Source organism: Lonchura striata, chromosome 1A (genome assembly GCF_050655825.1).
Source record: "Lonchura striata isolate lonStrDom1 chromosome 1A, ASM5065582v1, whole genome shotgun sequence".
Classification (NCBI taxonomy): Eukaryota; Metazoa; Chordata; class Aves; order Passeriformes; family Estrildidae; genus Lonchura; species Lonchura striata.
In genome coordinates, this window is record NC_140741.1 from 72,017,786 (window position 1) to 72,041,550 (window position 23,765).

At 41.3% G+C, this 23,765-nt stretch overlaps 1 long non-coding RNA gene across 2 annotated transcripts in view; it reads right to left on the reverse strand.

Annotated features, from left to right (window-relative positions):
• Nucleotides 1-23,765, reverse strand: part of LOC146763528 (uncharacterized) — a 54,704-nt gene that overhangs the window by 18,174 nt on the left and 12,765 nt on the right. Inside the window, exon 4 of one of the 2 annotated variants that reach the window (XR_014952154.1) lies at nt 1-22,128. This exon is cut by the window's left edge and continues 18,174 nt beyond it. This is a non-coding gene — a long non-coding RNA (uncharacterized LOC146763528). Of the gene's footprint in view, nt 22,138-23,765 lie in introns of both variants that reach the window. The other variant, XR_014952155.1, reaches the window with a different exon arrangement.

Below are 23,765 nucleotides of genomic sequence, written 5' to 3' on the forward strand. Positions count from 1 at the left end.
ATCCAATATGTCCTTGGACACTTCCAGGGATGGGGCAGCCACAGCTTCTCTGGGCAACTTATGCCAGAGCATCACCCCATACGGAGTAAAGGATTTATTGCTAATATCTGATTAAACTCACCCTCTTTTAGTCTGAAGACATTCCCCCTTGTTCCATTACTCCATGCCCTTCTCCAAAGTTCTCTCCAGATCTCTTGTAGATCTCCTTTAGGTGCTGGAAGGTGCTCTGAAGGCTCCCTGGAACCTTCTCTTCCCCAGGATGAGCAGCTCCTTCAGGTCCATGTCCTTCTTGATCCCCAGTAGATAAGGTCACCTCCTCAACTTAGATTTATGTTCAGGCAGACCTCTGGCCACTACCTTTCCCCAGAACCAAAATACCTACTCAATATTCCTTCTAAAACACAGGAGGCATTGAGAAAATTAAAGTAAAATATATATGTTCATGAAAACGAGGTGAGCAGATCCTTAGAAACTGCAATTATTATTTCTTCCTTGTCTCTTTCACAGCACTGAGTGGCAGAGCACTAAGATGCATTGAAGCAAACAGACTTTAGAAAGGTATGGGATGATGAAAAAGGCATAAATTTGTAAATTAATGCAAGAAATAACAGCATCTGGATCAAGATTTCTGCTTCCACTCCTGGAAGACTAAAAACCAATCAATACCATCAGGTACAATTAAGAGATCCCTTCACTATACATTCCCCCCTCTTAGATTCAAGGTTTTATCCCAGGTGGCTTTGTGGCACCATCCCTAAATTAGATAAATGCAAGTCAGAGATAATTCAAGCCAAATGTTTCCATTGGGATTATTAAGTTCATCCTTTCAGAAAATAGTGATTTCATCTCATCAGTATTTTTTTAATAATTGTGATGAAATCTAAATATATTTATTATTTACAACAAAAAAAATTGTCTTCCTTGTTGTTGCCATATTCAAAACATTTATCTTTTAATCCAGAATTGGATTACAAATCAAAACAACAAGACAAATCAATGAAGTAAAAATAAAATTGTCAATTCCACTTATCCTACACATAATTTCAGAATTTTGGCCATGCAGGTGTTTTTTTCTTTTTCTTACCAATCGAAAACAGAAAAAAAAAAAGATTTGGAATCCCCTGTAGTACAATAACCCTGACTCCTATTCCAAGTGCTTCACTCTTGCAATATTTTCAGCTCAGATTCCCATCAGCTGAACTCTTGTCCTTACAGATAAGGGAAGTGACTTTCTTAGTTTTACATCTATCTGGGATAGTTCCAGAAAAATAATTATTTATAATACTTGGAAATAAAGCTACATCCCAGGTTTTTACCAAGCTTCAAGATCCACCTCTGAATTCACATCTCTCTCATAGTGAAAAGAAAACCTTGTTTGATAATGGATAGGAAGACAGTGAGGCAAGGTTGCTGATACAGCACAGAAAAGAATTGGTGCATACAGCTAATCTGTGTTTATTAATTTTTTATCAGGTCCTTTCCTCTCTCCATTCTGTGCAAATAACATAAGTGTGCATTAAAATGGAAGCAGATTAGTGATTCACTGGACTCTGGGAGACTACACTCCTGCTCAGGGTTGAACATGAGTCTAAAATTAAAGTTAATCGAATCCAGCCAGATTTACGAAAGTTTTTAAATGCCTGAGGATGCAAACAGTGTAACCTCTCAACCCTTACTCTAAGTGCATCTTTTCTTTTATTAATTTTTGCCATGAGTGCAGAGAAGACTGGCTGCACACAGGATGCAGGTAGATAACACAGATGAATTCATTTAAGTACTGCAGCTGGGGTGGTCTCACTCCTTCCTTCCTTCCTACTCCTCCACTCCTTACCTACATCCTTCCACCACTCCCATCAGCTCCCAGGGCACCTCAGGTCCCTTTCTGAACCACATCAGCTCTGAACTGGCAGAAAAAATAACACAGCAACAGAACTGGGCTGGTTTTTGCCAGGTTACTAAAGAGTAGTATTTCAGTAAAGATTTCAGTGTGTTTCAGAATGTGAGAGGGTTAGGTTAATAAAATCACCAGTTGAACTTTATGATCTTAGAGGTCTTTTCCAACATAAATGATTCCATGATTATCTGATGGTGCCCAGGGATGGGAGGAATGAAAAAAAAGGGAGAGAAGGAGAGAAGGAATCCTTTTAGATTAGAAGGGAGTAGCACTCCACCATACACAAAGCATTGTAATTGCTACTCACACCCTAGCTTCAGAATAAAATCTAACCTGAAGAGGCTTTGTCTTTTAACAAAAATAACCACAAAGTTCAAAAAGGCATCTTCTAATGTTTTTAGAAGATTGTGCTGAATAATAGATGTGGCTTCATGTTTGAAACTTTGCCTGTTTAAACATGATATGACCACAATCTTGTTTTTGCACTTATATTTTAGTTAGAGAAAGAAACTCAGAGCAAAATATATCTGTGAATGTTCATTAATGACTGTGTAAACAGTGAGTACTGGCTTCTCAGGCTTTTTTCTTTTTTTTTTTTTTTTTTTTTTTTTTTTTTTTTTTTTTGCAAATATTCAGTAAGTAGGACATGCAATTCCTAGTGGATTATTACTGCAATGCCTGGATATTCCTAGATGGATATTTTATCAGCACTTTCTGGGAATTTGCAGCCACTGTCAGAAAGGTGTTCTTCAGCAATCCATCAGCTACTTTTCTCTACTGTCCTCCACTACTCTACTCTTGTGAGACCTCACCAGGAGAACTGCATCCAGCTCTGGGGCCCCCAGCAGAGGAAAGAAGTGGGAATATGGAATGAGTCTAGAGGAGAGACACTAAGTTTATCATAGATGTTGGAACTAGATGATGATTTTGGTTCCTTCCAACCCACATCACTCCATTATTCTATGATTTCTACATGATGCTTCATTCATTTTGTCAGATTTAACAGTGTCTCTAAACTGATGGGGGGGAAAAAAGCTTCCAATTATTACTCAGCTATTATATGAGTTTGTACAAACTATGCCACAAATAAGTCATCATTTGTTTTTGAAAGCTGTTCAGCAAAAGTTTTCTAACACTTTTCCTCACTCTCCAGAAGGGTTTCAGAATTACAGAAGAGATCTCACTTTGTCAGCCTTCAGCATGTGCTGATGCTTGTTCTCACAAGAGAAGAACCACAAGGCTTGATAAATATTTTCCAAGCTTTTAGAGTTATGGTTTGTATTTATTATTTTATGTTTGTAACTGTTTACCTTATAATGGATGTCTGCCCCATTCTGCTGAGCCGTGCATCTCAATAGTTGGCAGAGAGTGCAGTTTGTTGTAGCTCAAGGTACAAATCATGAGGCTGAGCTCAACCCATCCCCACTGGTGCTGCAGCTGGTGTTCTTTGGGTTTAGATCAGACACCTTTAAAAATCAGTCAGAGGGACTTCAGAGGCAAATCTGTGAGATCCTGAGTTGGTGTAACCCAGCTGTACCTCTTGCAGCCTTTTTTACAACTGTAACAAATCCTCTCTTTAAAAATTAATAGAAAATCCTACTCCATAAGGCAGAAAATTTCCTTCTTTAGGGTGCAACAAAGATGGCCTTCATTTGTGTCTGACCTGAGTGGGGATTTTGGTCTTCCTTTGGAGGCCAAGTTTCAGGTGTAAAACTCCCAGATGAAGTTGTGCCAAAGGGAGAGAGTAGGGGTTACATTTTTCAGGCAGGGAAATTTACTTCTTAATGTTCAATCCATGCATAGTCCTTGAACAATGGGCTGGCTTCTTTTCCCCCTCTGGCAACTGAATCATGTTGTACTGTAAATAATGTCCTGCAGTGTGGCCCTCCCCCTTCCTAAGGAAAAAGGAAAAATATAAACCTCTCCCATAGCTGGCTACGCTGATATTATTACTCATTGACTGCATCAGCACAGGTCTACATTAGACACTTGTCAAAATCCCTGCCAAGAGAAAGTTTTCATTTTCATCAATTTATTTTTAGTAGAACAGCTGGGAAATCCAGCGACTGGCTGAGTGGAGACCTGGAGATTGCAGTGGATAAGCTCTTTTTCCAAATGCACTTCAGGCTCCCTCTGTGAAACCTTCTTCAAGTGAAACCTCTGTCTGGGAACTTTTCATTGACCAAGCTGGAGAAGAACAGCCCTTTTCTCCCCAGGCTGCTGGGACTCTGCCCAGTTCCAAACAAAAAAACCCAGTTTACATCGGTGGTTTATTTATCTGTCCCACCTACTGTGGTGACACAGGGGACGGGGTGGTGGACAGTTCAGGTGACATGTGCCAGAGGTGCTTGCAATGCCATGGGAAGAATTTGCCATAGTCATTGGTCTGGAATTAACCACCATGTGGTTCCTTTCAGTTGCTTCTTCCTAGGATAAGCCAGAAACAGAGAATCCTTCTATACTGAGCAGAGAACACACCACCCTGAAATTTTTTCAGCTTGACTCTTCCAGGCACTTCATTTAGGATGGGACAATCATCCTGGGGAAGTGCTTGTTGCTTCCCTTTGATTATAGAGGGTCTGGACATCAAGTATGCCCTAAACCTCAACTTGGGGAGAGGAATTCTCCCTAAAGTTTGACTCGGTATTTTTGTCCTTGTGGTAGCGTCAAGCAATAGGGACACAACCATCATTTTGTTCTACAAAAGTGAATGAAATCAAGTTCTAAAAAGTGATTCAAAAGACACTGCTGTTCATGTATTCTCTTTGGGCTAACATCTTAATTCCTAGGCCAGTGGAAGCTAAACAGCATGTTAGATAGGTTTTCTACTGCTTAGATGAGTTCTCCAGTGTCTAATATCATTGCTGAGTTCATAACAATGCTTTTCTCTTTAGGTTAATGTCTCAGTGGGAGAGTTGATTTGTCAAGCTCTTTTCTCAGGTTTTGTAGAAATGCAATATCTTTGAGCTACTATTGCTTTTCCCTTATTTCCCCCATTTCATTTTAGCATAGCAGGTTAATATTTCCTTGCCAGTGAAATGAAATAATTTCTGGGGTTTTTTTTTCCCCTTTTTTTATTAATATTTGGGAAAAGGCCAATAATGGGGGCAAAATAACACACACGATAAACCCAGTTTGCTAAAGGAAAACCTTCACACTTGCTGATGTGATTTACAAACTCCCAGGCTAGGCTGCTTTCCATTTCTCCATCCTCTAACTTTCCCTCCATAAGACCCAAAACCCCAGATGTGGTAGGACAACTGCTCCATCACCCATGTATGCTCCTGTCTCATGACAGGGGAGAAAACACAACCTTGTGCTACCTGTGATAGAGAAAGAGGTTCCATGGCAGGACCAATGAGCCAGACTGATGTCTCTCAGATGTAGAAGGACTTGCCAAAATTTGTGTCCCTACTGATGGAAACTGCCAGTATCATAGCAGGGAACAGGAGCATTCAGCGATCCAGAAGAATTCCATGCCTCATCCCTACATAGGTCTTGTCTACACAGAATAGCTGAAATTATTTAAATTTGATTAACTAAAATATATTAAAGCATATTAATTTAAAATACATTTTAAATATAAAATAAAATATAATTAAAAGTCCCTGGAGAGGAGCTTTTTACAAGGGAAACCAAGGGCAGTAGTTTTAAACTGACAGAGGGCATGTTTAAATCAGATATTGGAAGGAAATTCTTCCCTGTGAGGGTGGTGAAACCCTGGCACTGGGTGCCCAGAGAAGCTGTGGCTACCCCATCCCTGGAAGTGTCCCAGGCCAGGCTGAACAGGGCTCAGAGAACCCTGGGATAGTGGAAGGTGTCCCCCATAGAAGGGGGTTGGAACAAGATAGGCTTTAAGGTCATCTCCAACCCAAATTCCATTAATTTTTAATTCTATATGGACTTCAGAGCAGCCACATAGTTTTTCACAAGATAACCTAAATTAGCCTGAGAATTGCTGTAAGTATATTTTCCATGGAAAGCTGGGGGGAACTATTCCATGAGCTGCTGAGAACAATTTTTGAGGTGCTTCAAATGTTTGGATTCAGAAAAACTCTCCATTTCCCTGTACAAAACTGGTCCATCAGAAGAGGTATTTCAATTATTTTCTAAACAAATATACTCAATACAACCTCCATCTATTGACTGTTATGTAGGACCTGACAATATTTGGTTTTCTTGTGTTCAATTAGAGAATTAAAAGTCTTGTGGGTAGACAAAATTTTATTTTTTCACAACCTCTGCAGCAATGAATTGTAAGTACAATGTCAATGTGACCTCCATGTGATGAAGCAATTTGAAAATAAAAAAAAACTTCTGGTGAAATTACTGAGGAAAGTAGTTTTAATGCAAGCATTCATTCAGTGCTGCAATAATAAAGGATTCAAATAAATCCAAGTGAAACATTAAGCAGAACTTTGTGTGTATGTAGGAGGGATGCCCTGGGGAACACACTGTGGTTATGCAGCATTCACAGAGACAGGACGTTAAACACACACACAGAAAAACGCAAAGTTAAAATATTGTAAAGACCTTGCCATAAACCTGCCAGAAATTAGAGAAATCTGGAGCAATGATAACTCGCAAGGGGTTTGATTCTACTCTCACTCATGCTGACTCCACATCAGTGTCATGGGTTTGATATCCCAAGTTTTGCTATCAATTCACACCAATTAGGAAGAGCTAGGTTCTACCCTATTAACTGTTTATGTTCTGCTACTTAACTGTGACCTCAGGACCATAACAGCCATCAAAGAGAGCTCTTCATTTCAAGCCTTTATTTTGATTAGATCAACATTTGGAGAGAGAAAAGACCCGTGTGTGCAATCTTTCATGCTGTCCTTCAGTCCCTGAAATATTTCCATTATTAAAAATTGGCCTGCAGTGAAAAATGATTCCCATAGAAACACATAATCACAGTATTGGTGTTTAGGTTGGAAGGGACCTTAGAGATCATCCAGTTCCAGCCCCTCTGCCATGGGCAGCGACACCTTCCACTAGATCAGGTTGCACAGAGCTCCATCCAACCTGGCCTTGAACATTTCCAGGGATGAGACATCCACAGCTTCTCTGGACAACTTGTTCCGGTGCCTCACCACCATTAGAGTAAAGAATTCCTTTCTAATATCCAATATGTCTTGCTTCTCAGCATTTGCCTTCAACAGATCTTATTAGCCTGGGCAAAGCTCCATCCTAACATGATTTCCAGTTCAGAGCTGGCCTATATCCAGCCAGCTCGGAGTGCAGGCAAAATGAGCTTCATCCATTTGTGCCCATCTATGTCAACATGCCCTAACTGAGAAGCTTTGAGCTAAACCATCCTAACTGTCAGAGATATTTGGAAAGAGAGGGCATATTTTTCTCCCTGAGAAAAATCAAAATTGCTTGCACATGTTAAACTGACTTGTAGTTTGTGATGAAGAGGTTCTGTCAAACTAATGGCCAGCTGGTGATTAAAAGATATTTTCTGTTTCCTGGACTGAGAGCTCGTATAAAGTAGCAGATGGCTTTTTTTTATTGTGTTACAAATTTAACAAAGTTTATTTTCCACTATTATGAAATGCTAAATTCTGAAAAGGAAAGACTTCTGTGGTTTATGTGTTGCTAAAACTAGAAACTATTACTTGTAGGCGTGAGACATTTATTACTAATTCTTGAGGAGCCCTTTTTTGAACAAGTGGCTCTCATTCAGTAGCTGGATCTCTACACCTGCTTCCAAGCAAGGATTTGGGAGAAAGGAATGCTGGGGAGAAGGGGCAAAAAGGAAGAGCTCCTTATTGAGCATACTGAGTGGTACTCCTAAAAGCTAATGAATGTTCCCTGTCCTTAAGGTGGAATATTTCAAAATCATTTTTAGGTAAAAGTCATCTTACCTTGGTTTGGTCATCTAAAAGATAAAAATTGGGATTCAGCTTGAGACTGACACCCAAATTTACATGTCTGTATGTAGATGTTTATTTGTGAATTTTGGTCTAGTTCAGTTGCTCAATAGTTGTCCACTATAACTTTATAGGTTGTAGGCTACCCAAGATACTTCTATATGTAGAAGAAATGACACAAGCTATAGAAAGCCAAAGCCCTTCTGGAGAGGTGCCCAAAAACGTTTAGGAAAAAGCCACAACAAGGCTCCATTTAAGGGCATCTGAATTAAGAGTATGAAATGGTACCTGCAACGAGGATATCTGCTGGAGGTGAGGACAGATCCACTAGGATAGCTCAGACAGCACTAAACACCCACTAATCTGCAGTCTGGAGGAGGCAGCTGACCTGTCTGCATAGTAAAATGAAACACAGGCTCCACAGACTGTCTTTACTACGTCTCCATTCCCTCCTAAGAGAAAAAAAGTGTCTACCTCACATGGAGACTTCCAAAATTCCAGTCTCTAACTGAACCCTGCCCCAGACATCCCAAATAAATTATTTACTCTGATTTCTATTAAAGTAATGAAGTGAGACAGTGGGTGATTGACCCCACTTATCTTGGACTTCTGCCTTAGGATGGGACGAATCAATCTCCAGAGGTGCCTGTGTCTCCCCACTGAACAAAAATTGAGCCTACCCAACCAGATTAAAAGCACTGCCTGTCTTTTACATGATGGAACAGCCCGCTCTGTCCACAAGCATCTCTTTATTTTCACTGGTATCAGCATTTATTAACTTAGTGGAAGGATAGCCCAAGTCTGAGCATTTCTGAGAAGCCCACCTCTAACATCTTAGAGTTCACTAAAGTAGTTTTCTTTCCCTCATCCCAGGAACTTGTAGCTCAGGGAGTTCTTGAGCCAGAAATGTAATTTTTTTTCTTTGTAATCCACAGCCCTAGATGTCCTTTTCTTTCACAGGTTTGTGCAATTTCTTATCTAATCCATGGGAATTTATTATTATCCAGACATTTCACAGCAGAAGAGGAACCTCTTCCTTCTGTATCCTTTGAACTTGTCATCTATTAATTCCATAAGGATCCCGACTAAAGGTTCTTTGAAAACATAGACCAGCTGTGGGCCAGTTTAATAAAAAGTGCTCTCTTAGTTCTAGAAAAAATCTGCTTGGTAACTTTATCAAAGTTGATAGGTTCATACTGAACTTGAGTTCTCAGGGCAGAAGGAGAGCCAGTTTCTCATTGCTTCTACTTTGGAGCCTCCCAGAGAAAAGGATCTACTTCAGATATAAGGAAATTCACTGAAATATACCAGTGACTCATACCAGATGCACCAGAGTAGTAATGATTTGCATTATGAAATCAAAGCCCATGACTTTGCTCCAGCTAAATTCATGTGATCTCTCATTCCAGGAAAAGCAATCAGAATCCTCACATAAGCAAGTGCTGTTGTGATGTCTAAAATGGGAAAAAATTGGAGGAGAAGCAAGAGAAGTATAAACAAAATTACTTAATGAATTAGTGATATTTCTAACTAAATTTTTGCCTTAGTGTGTTCCTTATAAGGCACTCTGTGCATGTGCACATAAAATCACTTCTCTCAGCTCTATATTTATGCAGAGACAGGAAGGATGGTTTTGTGGTTGAGAAAGTGATGCGGGACTCGAGAAATCTGGGTATTATTCCAACACATTTCCTCTGAGATTTTGGGCAAGTAGCATAGGTCCCGATTCTGAAAACACCAATGCACCTGCTGAAATGTGCTGTCATAAGTGCTGTCAGTGAGCAGGACACATTAAACATGGAGAGAAGAGGAGGCAGCAAAGAGGCTTTGAGCTTTTCATACTTTTCATACTCGCCCTTCTGTGAAATGGCAGTGTAAATAAATCCTCTGCTCATTATCCTCTTGATTCATCTTCTGCACTCTTTCCAGAGCTTGTCCCATTGGACATTTGGATTATAAAGATCTCTCAGATGGGCCTTGCAGGACCATAGAAGATGATCATCAGAGGTCTATGATATTTCTATTGCTCTTCTGCCTGGCTTGTTCCAATTCCCATACACATCTCTACTCCCTCTATCTCATATAAAACCTCTTATTTCTGCTATTTTCTCCCTACCAGGAGCAGAGATGACTCAGATCACGTGAAGTTCAGGCCTAATATCTCCCAGCCATGCACCATGGAGCTGCTCATGCTTTTTCTTTCAGTATTCAGGACTAAGCAGACCAAATTAACTTTGTTTTGGTTTTCCTTTTAATAGTTATTCAAATGGCTGCAACAGTGCATGCCTTATGTTTAGTTTAGAAAGTACATTACATCAGTGGTTGTTTTTCCAGTCTTGTGTTCTTCTAAATGTCCTTTCTGCCCTTTCCTTGTCTGTTCTTTTATAAGCAAGCTTGGAAAGAGGAAACGTTTGGGTTACATTACGAGCTGTTCAGCCTGGCTGGGAAGCAGAGCTATTGTCACTCAGCATGGTTTACTCACTTTGACTTCCTCTACGAACCGACAAATCCTTGGCAGTGACTCCAGAGCTGAGTTAATTGTTAATAATTCGTGGCCTCCCTATATATGTCATCTGGGTAATTATTGCAGTCTGCCAAGATGGAAGAAAGGGCAACAGCTCACAGGCTAAGTCCTGAAAATAAAGATCTTGTCAAAGAAAGGCCTTGTTTTGGGCTGTATTCTGGCCTATCCATGTTTTGTGATGCTAGAGGCACATGATCAGAAATCCCACTAATTCGCCCATCAGGATAGACCCTCAGGTGGTCATAGTGCTGTGGAAGCAATTCCCACCATTCTCATGGACAGTCTGAGGGCAGCATCAGTGGTGCCCAGTTGCTGTCAGCACTGCTTCATCAATCTGACCTGTAAATTCCATTCACAGGAGAAGAGGAAACAGAATAAGGAATCTCCAGTAATTTCAGTGGAGCTGTTTTTATCACAACCAAATGATGATCTGTCCACACACTGATATTCAAGTCCAAATATACCACTTCTTTGAGCAATACTTGTAAGGCAATATGGAGTCAGCAGCAGACGTGGTCACTGGCACTATCATTTGGGAGATTACCCAGTAAACGTGAAATAATTGCAAACTAATTTCAGGCTTCATTCAGAGACACACCCCTCATGTCTCCTCCTGCTCTGCAGGAGTCCTTTCCCTTTCTTGATAGACTCACACCAACCTCCCACAGTGCCAACAAAATATTTCCAGTAAATGCAAATTATTGTTATAACTGCTAATATTAAATTTAAGTTTTTCTTTCTGGCTGCGTATTTTGCAGTAATAACACCAAAATACAGTTTGAAGAAGGGCACAGTAACTTTTGTAAGAGCTCCAAACAACACTGCACAGCCCTGTTACCCACCCTGTGATGTTTATTGCCCCATTTTGCACCATCCAGCATTTCTAAGTAAGGGAGATAAGGATATTAACTCTCATTAAAACATCAGGGGAAGAAATATGCAGACAAAATGCTTCTATCTGAACTGGAATATAAACTAAGCCCTGGGAATAAAAGCCTCTCCAACTAATTGCAAGGTTTCTTGTACTTTTATAATGCAAAGTTGCACAAAACCCCCTCACTATTAAGTAAAAATAAGATACTTTGCAGCTCCCTAGCCTCCAGTAACCAAGGATCTCAAATCTCTTTATAAACATTATCAGCATGAATTAATTTAGACTGCTAACAGCCCTAAAAAGCAGGTACTATTAATCCTTCTTAATGTATAGGTAAAGTGAGGCATCAAGTGATGAAATGAGTTAGTCACTAAGTGAATCAGTAGCTGATCCAAAAATAAATAATTCTAAGTAGCTTTGCACTCTAAAATAAACAGGCTGGAAAAGAGAAGGTATGGGATGGCAGGGGGTGGAAATGAGAGAACAAGGGATAGTAGGGAATTCTAGAAAGTGATATTGTATGAAGGCAGTGCCTCTTAAAGCACCTAAATAACTCATACATCATTATTAAATATTTATTTCCCCAATTTCAGGGATTTGGGGAGATAAGGAAACTGGTTCTGCCACATCTGTTCTTAAACATGTTTCTTCTAAGCTTTCATTAGAGAGAATTTCAACAAGAAAAGCAGAGGGGAAAAAAGCTCTGTGGAATACCTTTAGAGGGAGAACCAAGAAAAAATGCATGGGAGCAGCTGAATGTGCCATCAATGATCATAGGTTGCATTGATTGTGGGGTCATCTAAGGAGAAGCTGTCAGTGCAGCTTAACCTCAGGGACCATGCTCTGGGTATCAGCTTCTGAGGAATTTATTCAGGTTCTGCCTCTTGCTGACACATGAGGAACCTATCCTCCCTTTCTGCCGCTGGTGGGGCAGAAGTGTGCCCAACTTCCAAGCTACTCACTGGGAAAATTCTGCCTCTATTTAAAAAGCTCATTCTTCCCTCTCCAGAAGGAAAGGCAGGAGACATGATTAGCTCCAGCAGCTCAGTGATAGATTTGTGCATGCAGCCTGCTTGAAGAAGGAAGCAGTAACTCTGGAACTGCTTAACAAGAGACATTTATGGGGTCTGGAGGAAATCACATCCTCTTCAGCAAGACCATGCAAATGATGACCAGGAGAGGGGCACCTGATTAGTATTTAAGTGCTAAAAAAGAAAAGGGTCCCTTAAAGGAGAAGTTCCCACCCTTCTAAACTGCTGTTCACACCCATCTTTCAAGCCTCCCAAAGGATGCTGTGTTAACGAACCCAATTCATCGTTGTCCCTCCTCACCTCAGAATAAACAGCACGAACAGCACAGGTTTCAGCCTCCCTGTTCAAACCACCTTAGCCACCCTAACCTGCAAACTGGCTGCTTCTTGAGCTGAGACATCAAGATCTCCACATTGGTTTCATTCTCAGGTTAGCTGTGGAGGTGAAGAGCAAGAGTCATTTTCACACAGGGAGGTGCAGAAACACCCAAATTTTTCAGCCCAGACTCAGAGCCAGCTCCAGTTCAGGCTGTATATCTTGTCAGCTCATTCATAATACTGCTGACTGCCTCAGGCTCAGAGCTGCCCCTTCACCTTGGAGCAGGGGAAGGTGAGCTTACATCTGTCAGTGCCCAGTGGGAATCTGGGATCCATAATACTCATCCCAGAAAAGGAGCTGGGGGTGGCACAGCCTGCAGATGCCACACTGCTCTCGAGGAGCATCTGGAGAGGAGCAAAGGTCTGAAACCACCTTTGGTTCTTCTGATCGAGCTCAGGAAAAAACAGGAGAAATCACAAAATCAGGTGAGCAGAAAGGTAAGGAAAGGTTGAGTAATGCAGACTGGATCCAGGCTGTACATGCAGAGGAATGCAGATGACACAGACCCTCCCTCCTCGACTGACTGGCTGCTGTGTACAGGATGTTTTGTTCTTTCCCTTTCCTGTTTTTTCTTCTTTATGGGCCCCAGTGTTTTTGTTTTGTTTCTTTTCTCCTTTTCTCTTTCCAAACCACAGCTCAGTCCAATATAAATTATTTTCTTTTTTTTTTCTTTTTCTTTTTTTATTTTTAATTCTATTTCTATGGCAGGATGCAGAGCGTACTCTCTAGAAAAAAGAAAGTTTTTTGCTCTTCATTTGTCTCCTCCACTCACTGTTTGAGAGTGGTGCTGAGTATATGATCCCTGAGTGAGAACCCTGTACAGCATGGAATATATTTTGGACTAGATGGTGTGTTTTGCACCCTGTGCAGCTGAAGCAAGGTTACTTTGTGTTGGGATGTGAGAGCTGGCTTGATGAGCCCACCTGCACCACAGCAGTCTCCTTGGTCACCTCAAAGGCTGCAGATTTGGCACAAAGAACTCAGCTTTCCAAAAAGGTGCCAGCTTGAAGCTGATGCTGACATCCATCTCTACTTACACCTGCTTCATCCCAGCTGCCTTGGGCCCACACTAGGATACAAAGCACCACCTTTTACAGAGCTCTGAGGTAGCTTGTTTGGTCCAGTTCCATTCTGCTCAGATTTCATCACTTGTCTGAGTACTTAGCTCTCTCTGTCCTTCAAACACATCCTTCTTTTATGCATTTGTGGGTAGACAGGTCAGGGGTTGTTGCCCAGTTGATGGACAAGCCCTGAGTATGACCTGAGAGAGTGAGTTTTGACAGCTCCACCAACCTACTTGACATATGCTCACAGTTTACTGCATCTGAGAGTGGGGCACTGCTGAAAAGTTGTAAAACACATGAAACCAACATGCAGGTTACCAGTAATTCCTGTTTGCTTGTCCAGAGTCCAGAAGTCAGTACAAAGCAGACCACTGGGAACGGTGGTGTCCTTGGATGTTCATGTATTCTCTGACCCTCCAGGACCACAGAAAACACGTGTCTCCATCAGGCACAGGTGGTTCCTTCTGGCCCCTCCAGGCATTGAGAAACACATGAAACAGTCTCTCAGGACACAGCCAAAACCAAAACAGCTGCAAGGGCAGGCACCAATGGGCATTTAGAAGAGCAGAGAGCACAGCTCCAGTTATGGAGACAGGAGCACGTCCCTCCCTCCATGCGTACCGGCTGCAGCTCCCTAATGAACTGCGACATTATAAGGAGGCAGCTACCTCACCCCTGAGAAAGTGGGAAGTCCTCCCTTTATCTCTTCTTGCACTGGTTTTTCAGTTCTGAAACACAGCAGCTCCTTCCCCCTCCCAAGGGTGGCTAGAGAAGGAAAGGGAGCCCTTACCTCACCCATTCCATCTCCTTGCTCCCTACCCCACATGTCAATATTATGCATCCTGTTCTCATCATCGCAGTTCATATTAACGACTGAAACAATCTCCTAGAACAATGGGCCTCCATAATGTCTTGACCACCTGGTGTTTTTTATTGGCTTCACAGCCAGTGCCCTTTTTTCTGTCCCATAAAAGAATTAGTCAGTCCACGAGCGCACGCCTGGCTTTTCGCGCTGCCGCGGGAAGAGGTGGGGAAGGCAGCTCTTCACCAGCGAGTGTTTACGACCCGCTGGGCCTCAGCTGCCGTCACAAATGCTGCCAGATGAGCCCAATCCTACGCATCCCTTTCACCTTCAAAGCCTTTCACCTCCGCATCTCAGTGCACAGGCAGAAAACGAGGCTCATGCAGGGCTCAGGGATAAAGCCTCCGCGCCTCTCCAACGACGAGAGACGTTCTAAAAGCTTCAAGCGTAACCCTGAGGGCAAAAGCCCAGCCAAAGCGCAGAGATCAGCAGTGTTTCTCAAGCCTGTTTTGAAGGTGCTTTTGAGTCTTCCCATCACTACTCGGAGGCTGCTGCCTATCCCCATGACCACAATATATTAGCTCCAGCAGCTTTTCAGCGACTCAGCTTTGCCACAGCTTCCTGCTTTTGAGCATACCTCCTGCGCTCGGCTGGAGCTTTGCCAGCCCCAGCTTTTGCTCAGGTTTGGTTCAATCTAGTACAAGATGGGAGTTTGGTAAAGGGTGGCTTTTTGTATTGGAAAAAAAAAAAATAGTCCAACTGCTGCACCTGAAGACTGTAGCGGAGCTGCTGTTTCCAATGAAACATCCTTGCTCCTGTTTTGAGACAGTTCACAGACCCCCATGCACGGAGAGCTCTAGAAAACATTTATCATGATTGACAGTTTGCTCCAGGAACTGCTGCTTTCCCCTCTCCCCCAATACATTGGATAATTTTTTCTAATTTACACCAAAGATTAACTTAGTTTAAAAAGAGAGAGCTGGATAGGCTCTGAAGGAATGCCCACAATTATGATTGTAATACATTTAACTATTTGGCAGTGCTGATCCATCAGGTATTGCAAGGGAAAATGAGTCCTTGAGATAAGTCTAGAGATAGGGCTTGACTTCTGAAAAAGCTGAGTTGGGGGTTTTTTTCCTTAACCTCAGAATAACTGAGTTGCCTGACTCAAAACTGCCTGAACTAACTTGACATAAAACTATAATGAAAAGAATGGGATATTTTTTTTTTTTTACTAGGGTGGATTTGCTGAGGTCGCTCCTCCATCCCTGAACCCCACCACACCATGCCTTGGAGCAAACACTGAAGGATGTGTATTGCTTGTATTTTTGCTTCAGTTAGCAAATTGAAGCTGTGCTTTAACATATCTTCCTAAAGAAAGTTTAAAATCAAGGACATCAAGATGTGCTTTACCTTAGGCTGAGGACCAACAGTTACGTGGTCCCTGCTCTAAAACTTCATAACTGTGCTAAACTAACAAATACAGAAATGTGGCTAAAAACTCCAGGACTAAACAAGTCTTCACCATGTCTACTTCCACAAAAGCATGGGCACAGCAAGAGAAATGTGGTTTTCCAGCACTGGCCTGTTTTATGACCCTGGGGTATATTTTTCCTACTGTTTCCCTATTTGTTGTCTTTGTCCCTACAGCTGGAAGCTCTCTGGGGCAAGGACAATGTCTCATCACAGGCAGGACCTTGAGCAAGGCTTCTCCTGGCATTGCAGTAGGGAAAATTACCCAAGAAATTGGTTGAGCAACAAAGGTACAGTGCAAATCATTGTCCTTGGGTGTCCCAACCACACCCAGAGTGGTGGTTTGATGTGGATTAGGAATTACCTTGCTTGTCCCCATTGACCTGAAGCTGATTACAAAGCCAAGTTTTTAACACTGACTTTTGGTCTAGGAACATGAGCAAAGTGGTATTGAGCAAAATGTCCCACCTTTCATTTGCAAAGATCTTGCTGGTTTCCTCTATAACAGAGTGTAATTTGACTGCTGGGATTTCTGGAGGACCTATACTTTTAAGATTCTGAGGTTTGGGGGTTTTTCTCAATTATTTTTTTTTTACAAGAAAAGCAACATAATGAAGACAGAATGAACAGTGGCCAAGATTAAACTAAAATTTTGCCACAAAATTGTTCCTTTCAGTTATTGCTTGAATGACAGGGATTAGTGGGGTCTTCTGGGTAATCAGCAATAGGACCACACTAAATGGCCTCAAACTGGGAAGGTTTAGATTGGATATTAATAAAAAGATTCTTCACTGTAAAAGTGGTCAAGCACTGGAACAAGCTGCCCAAGGAAGTGGTGGAATCACCAGCCTTGAAAATATTCAGAAAGAATTTAGATGTGGTGCTTAGGGACAAGTTTTAGTGATGAACTTGGCAGTACTGGGTTATGGTTTGAAGATATTCTTAGAGGTCTTTTCCAGCTTTAATGATTCCATGATTTGAAGAAAACCATCTCATCAGCATTTGTCTCTCCCTGGGATCTCTCTCCATCAGCACCCAGAAAAGTAGTTTATTGACTGAGCAAAAATATGAAAATTAAAGTGAATACTAAGATTCACTTGAATTCAACAAAAATGCAAGAATTTCTTTGAAGTTAATGTCTTCAAAGGCACATTTGCACTGAGAGGCCAGATCCATGTCTGAGAAAAGGGTTTGTCAAGTCAGTGCTGAGACATTACCCCAAAATGAAACACACTGGTCTAAGCTCAGCAATTATATTAGACATAACATGCATGTTTCTTAAAATAGAGTTAGAGTGATATCTGAAGTCTTCAATATTGATCATCTCCAAGAGATATGCCCTGCTTCAGTCAAGGAACAGGCAGTGCACCATGTGACCAGTTTGTCAAACCAAAGTACTTTTAATATTGAATGAATGAAACAAAGAAATGTTAGAAAGAAAAAGAAGTTAATTTCTTCACCAGTGATTCTAGATGAGATAGGAGTAGGCAAAACTCACTGCTTAATGGCATTGTGGGGCTGTGCAAGTATCTAATTTATAAGTTCACTTCCTCTTTTAAAATATAGAGTTTGGTAAAAATTCAGATCAACTCAGAAAGAAAATAGTGAATTTTCTGATGAGTCAACAAAATTCAAAGATTAACTCATAAAATATTAATTTCATTCAAAATTAATCCATGTGTATATTTTTATTAATCTTTTAGAGGATTTTTTAAACTACATCGACTTCAACTGAAAACCAAAACTGCCTCTTAAAGAAAAATGTCAATATATCTCATTTTAAAACATGAAAAGGGAGTTTTGCAGCTCTTCAATAGCTCAAGTTCTTTTTCTTCTGAGAAAGTTGCGTGCTGCAAAAAATACCAGCTCACAAAATATTTGTGTCTGCTTGCTTTCTTTCATTTTATAAAACTAAAGAAAAAAAGTTGGAAGAAAAGAGTTTTGCCATAAGATAGCTTTTTTACCATTATTGGTCTGGACCTAAGGCAGGAACTTGATATTCTGCTCCCAACCCTGTAATTTTCCAGGTGCCAAACCCACTTCCGCCATCCAAGCAAACAGAAAATTGATGGTTCCCACCTCCTAATGGAGCAATCCATGATTTGCACACAAGTGGTGTGATTTGGAGGCATCATGAAATGGGCAACTGAGGAAGGGACAGGGTAAAAGAGCAGTGGGCAGCACTGGGAACTGCAAAGAGCAGCCTTCATGGGGAAAGAGATGGGTGATGAGGCTCCTCCTCACCCACTGGATATTTCAGCTTCCAGCAAGAAAATATTTGAACTAGTGAGCTTAGGAAAGAAATTATAAAAGAAAGAAAGTAGAAAAAAAATTAATCAGAGAATCACTGAATGGGCTGGGTTGGAAGGGACATTAAAGATCGTCAAGTTCCAACACCCTGCCATGGGCAGGGACATCTTCCACTATCCTGGATTGCTCCAAGCATGTCCAGCCTGGCCTTGGACACTTTTCTGGGCAACCTGTGCCAGGGCCTCTCACAATAGAGAATTCCTTCCTGATATCTAAACTAAACTCAACTCAGTCTTAATTTAAAGAACTATCCCAATTTAAACAGAGAAGGTAAAAACTGCATTTTTAATACCTCACCACCAAGTTCCCAGGCCCACTATACTCTCCACATAAGCCAACCCATCTATACTATGCAGAAATAGGATCACATCAGTAAGAACATATCCAGTTAATCCCATTTTAGAAGAATCCATTGAACAAAAAAATCAAGAGCAGAACTGCTGTCATTCTATTATTGGTGTGAAAAAATCATCAGTGAGTTTGAACCATGACCTCAGACCTCAGTTCTGTTACTAGAACTCTGTATCTGTGTTTTTCCCTTCACAACAGGTGCAACTAGAAAGAAATCAAAATGTCCACACACCCCCACTGCACCTGGACCATGAATTTTTCACCTGGTCTGGGAAACCAGGTTAGGAGACAGAGTCCACCCATGGTGCTCAGAAAAAATTGGCTATTTCTGCTTTCTGCCCTGGGCTCCCTGGGCACACAGAGCATTTCCAGGCACCGAGGCAGAGTCAGCTCGTTCCGCCCCGCTCGTGCAGCAGTTGACTCCTTCACCTGCTCAAGAGGGTCGCAAAGGAAACAGCTAACTCATCACTTTTTGGTGTCAGTTATAACTACAAAGAGACCCTAAATGTTGCAGTCGCTCTCATCAAACTTCAGTTAGGAGCAGCAGATAGAAGCTGCCGTTCGTTTTCTCTATTTCACCACGAAGCTGCTATAAATAGAAGCCTGTGTGTGGCTTTCTGGCTCTCTGAATATATGCCTCACACCTTCTCCATTTTTTTTTTTTTATCACCCACATAAACATTTGCCTGTCACCAGACCCACAGAGACACACATTTTCCACAACATGCCTATCAAAAAGTAAGAAAAAAAAATAGAAAAGCAAAAAGAAAATTAGAAAGGGTTTTGGTTCTGTGCATATAGGGGTATCTGCACACCTATTTTTTTATGCAGCAAGGTTTATGCTCATGTAAAATCAAGCTTCAGCAGGCCTTATATTGACTTTTGGGATGCTTATAAACTCACTTTGCTGCCCTGAGTTTCACATCTCACCTGACGTGTGCTGTGATGTTTTTCTGTCTGTGGGCAGTGACTTGGCGTTATTAATACAATATTGCTGTGAGTGGCAAAGGGGTTCCTGTGCTGCTTCTGCTGCACTACTTTAAAAGTTCTCAAAGTGTATCAGAAGGAAGACTAGCGCCTAGTGCTGAGCTGCTTTGCTGGCTGGGCTGGGAGGTGGGGAGGCTGAGCAGAAGCTGTGACCATCTGCCCTGGGCAGCACTGGGGGAGCTGACACAGGAAAATCTGGAGCTGCAGAGGCTGCAGCAGCATGGACCCTCTGTAAGCTGGGCACCAGAGGACTTGTGGGTTTCTCCTGCAGAATGCTAAATGCTGAGAATGCTGAGAGCCTTCCAGCATTTGAGGGACAGTTCCTGGCCCCACGTCAGGGCTGTTTCCTGTCAGAAGTTTCAAAGTAGTAAAACAAAGTGCAGCTGCTCTGCTTTCTGCTCACCGTAGCCAGGCGTAGCTCAGGTTGCTCTGCCCTGCATCAACCTGCAGAATATGCCCTTGGGGGCATTATTTGAGACTTCAAATAATTTTTTTCCTCAATTTTTTTTATTTTGTTCTTTTATTTTTTAATTTCTCCATTTCATGTTTATATGAAATATACAAGTGTATGTGATACTAAATATATGTGAGGCCAGTGCATCACATAGTGCTGACACAGGGCAAAAATCAGCCATTGCACAACTTTCTAAGTCACACTGGAATTCTATTTTTATGCCAAAATGTTCATTTTCCTTACATTGTCTGCCAGACTGGATGGTGTAAAAAAAAAACCTTGTGACACTCTAGCTGCCTGAAGACCTACAGAAAAATACAGAGTTGCAAAAAAACAGGAGAGAAAAAAATTGTGAGGTTTTTCTCACCCCCTCCCTTTCTTACTTTTACACAGGTGTTCAAACTGCAAAGAGCCAAACAAACCTTTGACTTTGGTTTGAAACTTGAGATCTTAAAAATAAGGGTGACTGATTCTATTTTTATTTTTACTGAAAATTTCAAGCTGAGTGACGTCTCTATAGATACATGAAGATTTAGATTGGGGAGTAGGAAAACTTTCTTTACTGAAATGGTGGTCAAGCATTGGAAGAGGATGTCCAGGGATGTGGTAGAATCACCATGCCTGGAATTGTTCACAAAATGTGTAGATTTGGTGCCTAGGGACATGATTTAGGATTGGGTACCTGGCAGTTCTGGGTTAATGGTTGCACTCAATGACCTTGGGAGGTCTTTTCCAACCTAAATTATTCTATTAACCTATAAATTCATCTGACACAGTTCATTTAGGCTTTGTTTACCACTTTAACCATTGATCCAACATTACAGACCAGCATTTTATAGCAGCTCATGTTCTCAGATGACAGTAACTTACCATGCAGTTCTGCTGTCTGTCTTTAAGAAACTGTGTAAATGCATACAAGCTTACAAGAATTGCTTCCTTTATTGACTCATGTCCATGCACTGTGGTTTAGGCATATATCCTCTTAAAGGAAATGTGTACATTCATGAAAAAGATAAACATTGAAAAATGTGCAAAATGTTGTCCCAGGTAGCCATGTTGACTTCCTTTAAAAATGAGTTAAATCTCTTTAAAAATATAGATATACTTGTCTCAGGTGGATTATTGTGAAGCCACTGTAAGCCAGTGGAAAAAAAAATTGTGATCTGCATGCCTGTCAAGTGGGTTGTCAAATCCAAGACTGGTCTGATCCTGGCATGGCAGAAATTTTTTTATGATACATGGGCAGCAAAGTGGTTCCCGGTCATACCAAAATCCCTGGCTGGGCTCTCAAAAGCTCCTGGGCAGGAGGATCTCTAGTGATGGGATGACAGGAGCAGCAGTGGCACAAGCCTTGAGAGGAACTACATGAAGAGTTTCTGTGTTCACCATGAAAAATGGGTTTTGGAAGTAAATTTTCCATGGCACTAGACTGATTGCAAGGGAAGGATACAGAATCACACCAGCTGAGGTTCTGGTCTATCATTCAATTAAGAAACAGAATATATGAAATGCCTTGCTTTGTTGTTTTAACAAACTGCAAATGCATTTGAAAGATAAAATAAAAGGAAACTGTTATCTAGTTTCTTTAAAATGTCCATTTTTTGACCTTCCCAGGTGCCACATGGGGTCTCAGTTGCTATGTTGGGAAAAAGTTCTGGAATGGCAAATTATCTTAAATATATAAATAGAACAAAAACTAAGTAAATCTTTTCAGTTTCTGCACACAGTCTGTTCCAATATGACCAAATTTCTGCTGTGATAGTTGCCCCTGAATGCCTGAAGATGTAAGAAGGCTGAAATCTCCAGCACCTTGACATAACTTCACATAACTCCCATTGTATTTGGTGTATCACTCATTGCTGACAGGCACAACCACATAGTATGAAAATTTGTTTATCTGGGCCTTTGCAACCTTATTCTGATGTTTTGTAAAATTCAGTCTCTTTGTCATTCTCTTGAGGACGACAAGGTCATCATGTCCCAGGAAGGGGAGGAGGCTGCTGAGACTGCAATGCAGGTGTCCTCATCCTCAGCCTGATCTTTTTGTGAACATCACCAGTGGAATTTAAAGGAGGATCCAATCCATGCAGTCCAGTGCAGCACCAAGCTAAAGATTCTCAAGGGAACACAAAACAAAGATGAGAAAACACATCACTGTGGGCAGGATTTGCTAGAACCTTAGAGGTACAGATAAACTTGAACTAACCCAGAAGAAGGAATGAGGCAAGGAAAGGATTGTAGTGATGATAGGAACAAGTGAAGAAGTTCTTTTAAAAGGTGTTTTGGGGAGAGCTTGAACATCCAGAGATGCAATGGAAGCCAGGCAGGGTAACTGTCTAGAGGTCAAATTGGGGGATGGTTTCCAACAAGAAGTGTTTATAAGAGCTTAGATTTCCTTCTTCAAACTTATGGTACTTAAATTAAGGATGAAAATAACAGGATATCTTCAGCTATTTGAGTTTTAGGCATCCAGTGCAAGATAATTGTCAACATTCCCTCTATTGTCATGGCAAAGATGCAAAGACATCTAGAAGGCAATGAGGGACAACTATTTTAGGATAAAAAAATTCCTTTGAAGCCACTATTTAAGGCAAAATAGGCTACAGGAAGTAGTCTGAAATTATTACTGTGGGTTTGGACTCTGTGAGTGTAGTTTTGCAGCTTTCAAAACTTTTATTAATATTTATCAGCAAATAAGTAAAGAAATTAGTAGAAGCAGCTACTAAAGCACGTTTAGGAACCTGTAATAGCACAAGCTTTAAATGGTACCTTCCATTTTATGATCCCCATTTACTTTGAATTCCCAGACAACCAAGAGCAGGGTAGAAAAATGTGGGATGTAATTTCTCTTGACCCTTTTGTTATGCATCTCACCTATGCTGGCCATCCAGCCATCTGCTGGGACATAGGTACCTTAAGAGGAAAACAATTTTCTCAACAAGCCAGCTTTGTCAGAATTTCCCAGCCTGAGCAATGAGGTGCCTGAATTCTGCCAAAAACTTGTCAAAACCCAAAAATGGACAGAGCAAAGAGAGAATCCCCTGAGAGATCCCCTAAATGTGTGAATCACACTACCAGCATAGAACCCCTCATAAAATGCCACATTGCTTTCTTTCTCAAAGCCAGACAATCCATCCCTTCAAGAGAACACTAAACTATAAATAGTGAACCAAAATCCTCTTTGGGGTTTGTAAGCCTCCCCTCAGCCACCATCCCTGCTCAGCAGGTTCTTGCAATGTTCACATTATTATCCCAGGATAAGACCTCTGGGAACCTGGTGCTGGAGCTGGCCCAAGGAAGGCCAGCAGAGCATTTTTGTCATATGTTTGTTTGGGATGTGATCTGCAGTCATTCCGTGCTCTTCTGGACTTGGCTGATTCCAGGGAAAAGCTGGGTCCATCTCCAAACCTTTGAAATGCAGGGAACTGTGGACTTCTGTGAGAGCCACACATGGTTTTGTGGGATATATTTTTAAAGACTTTGGATGCTTCAGGCAGGTAGCTTTCCAGATTTGGACTTGTCCAGAAAGCCATATTAAGAGATCCTGGAGGATGTTACAAAGGCCAATGGCCCTAAATTTCCCTTCAATCAAGAGAAGCCTTATCCCATAGTGTCCTCAGAGTATCCCAAGGCCACACCAGTCAGAGTATTTTGCCTTGTAGGACACATGGGAACACCACAGCAGCAGAGTGTGGATAAATATAAACTTTTGGTTTTAGAACAAAAGTCTCATTATAAAGATCT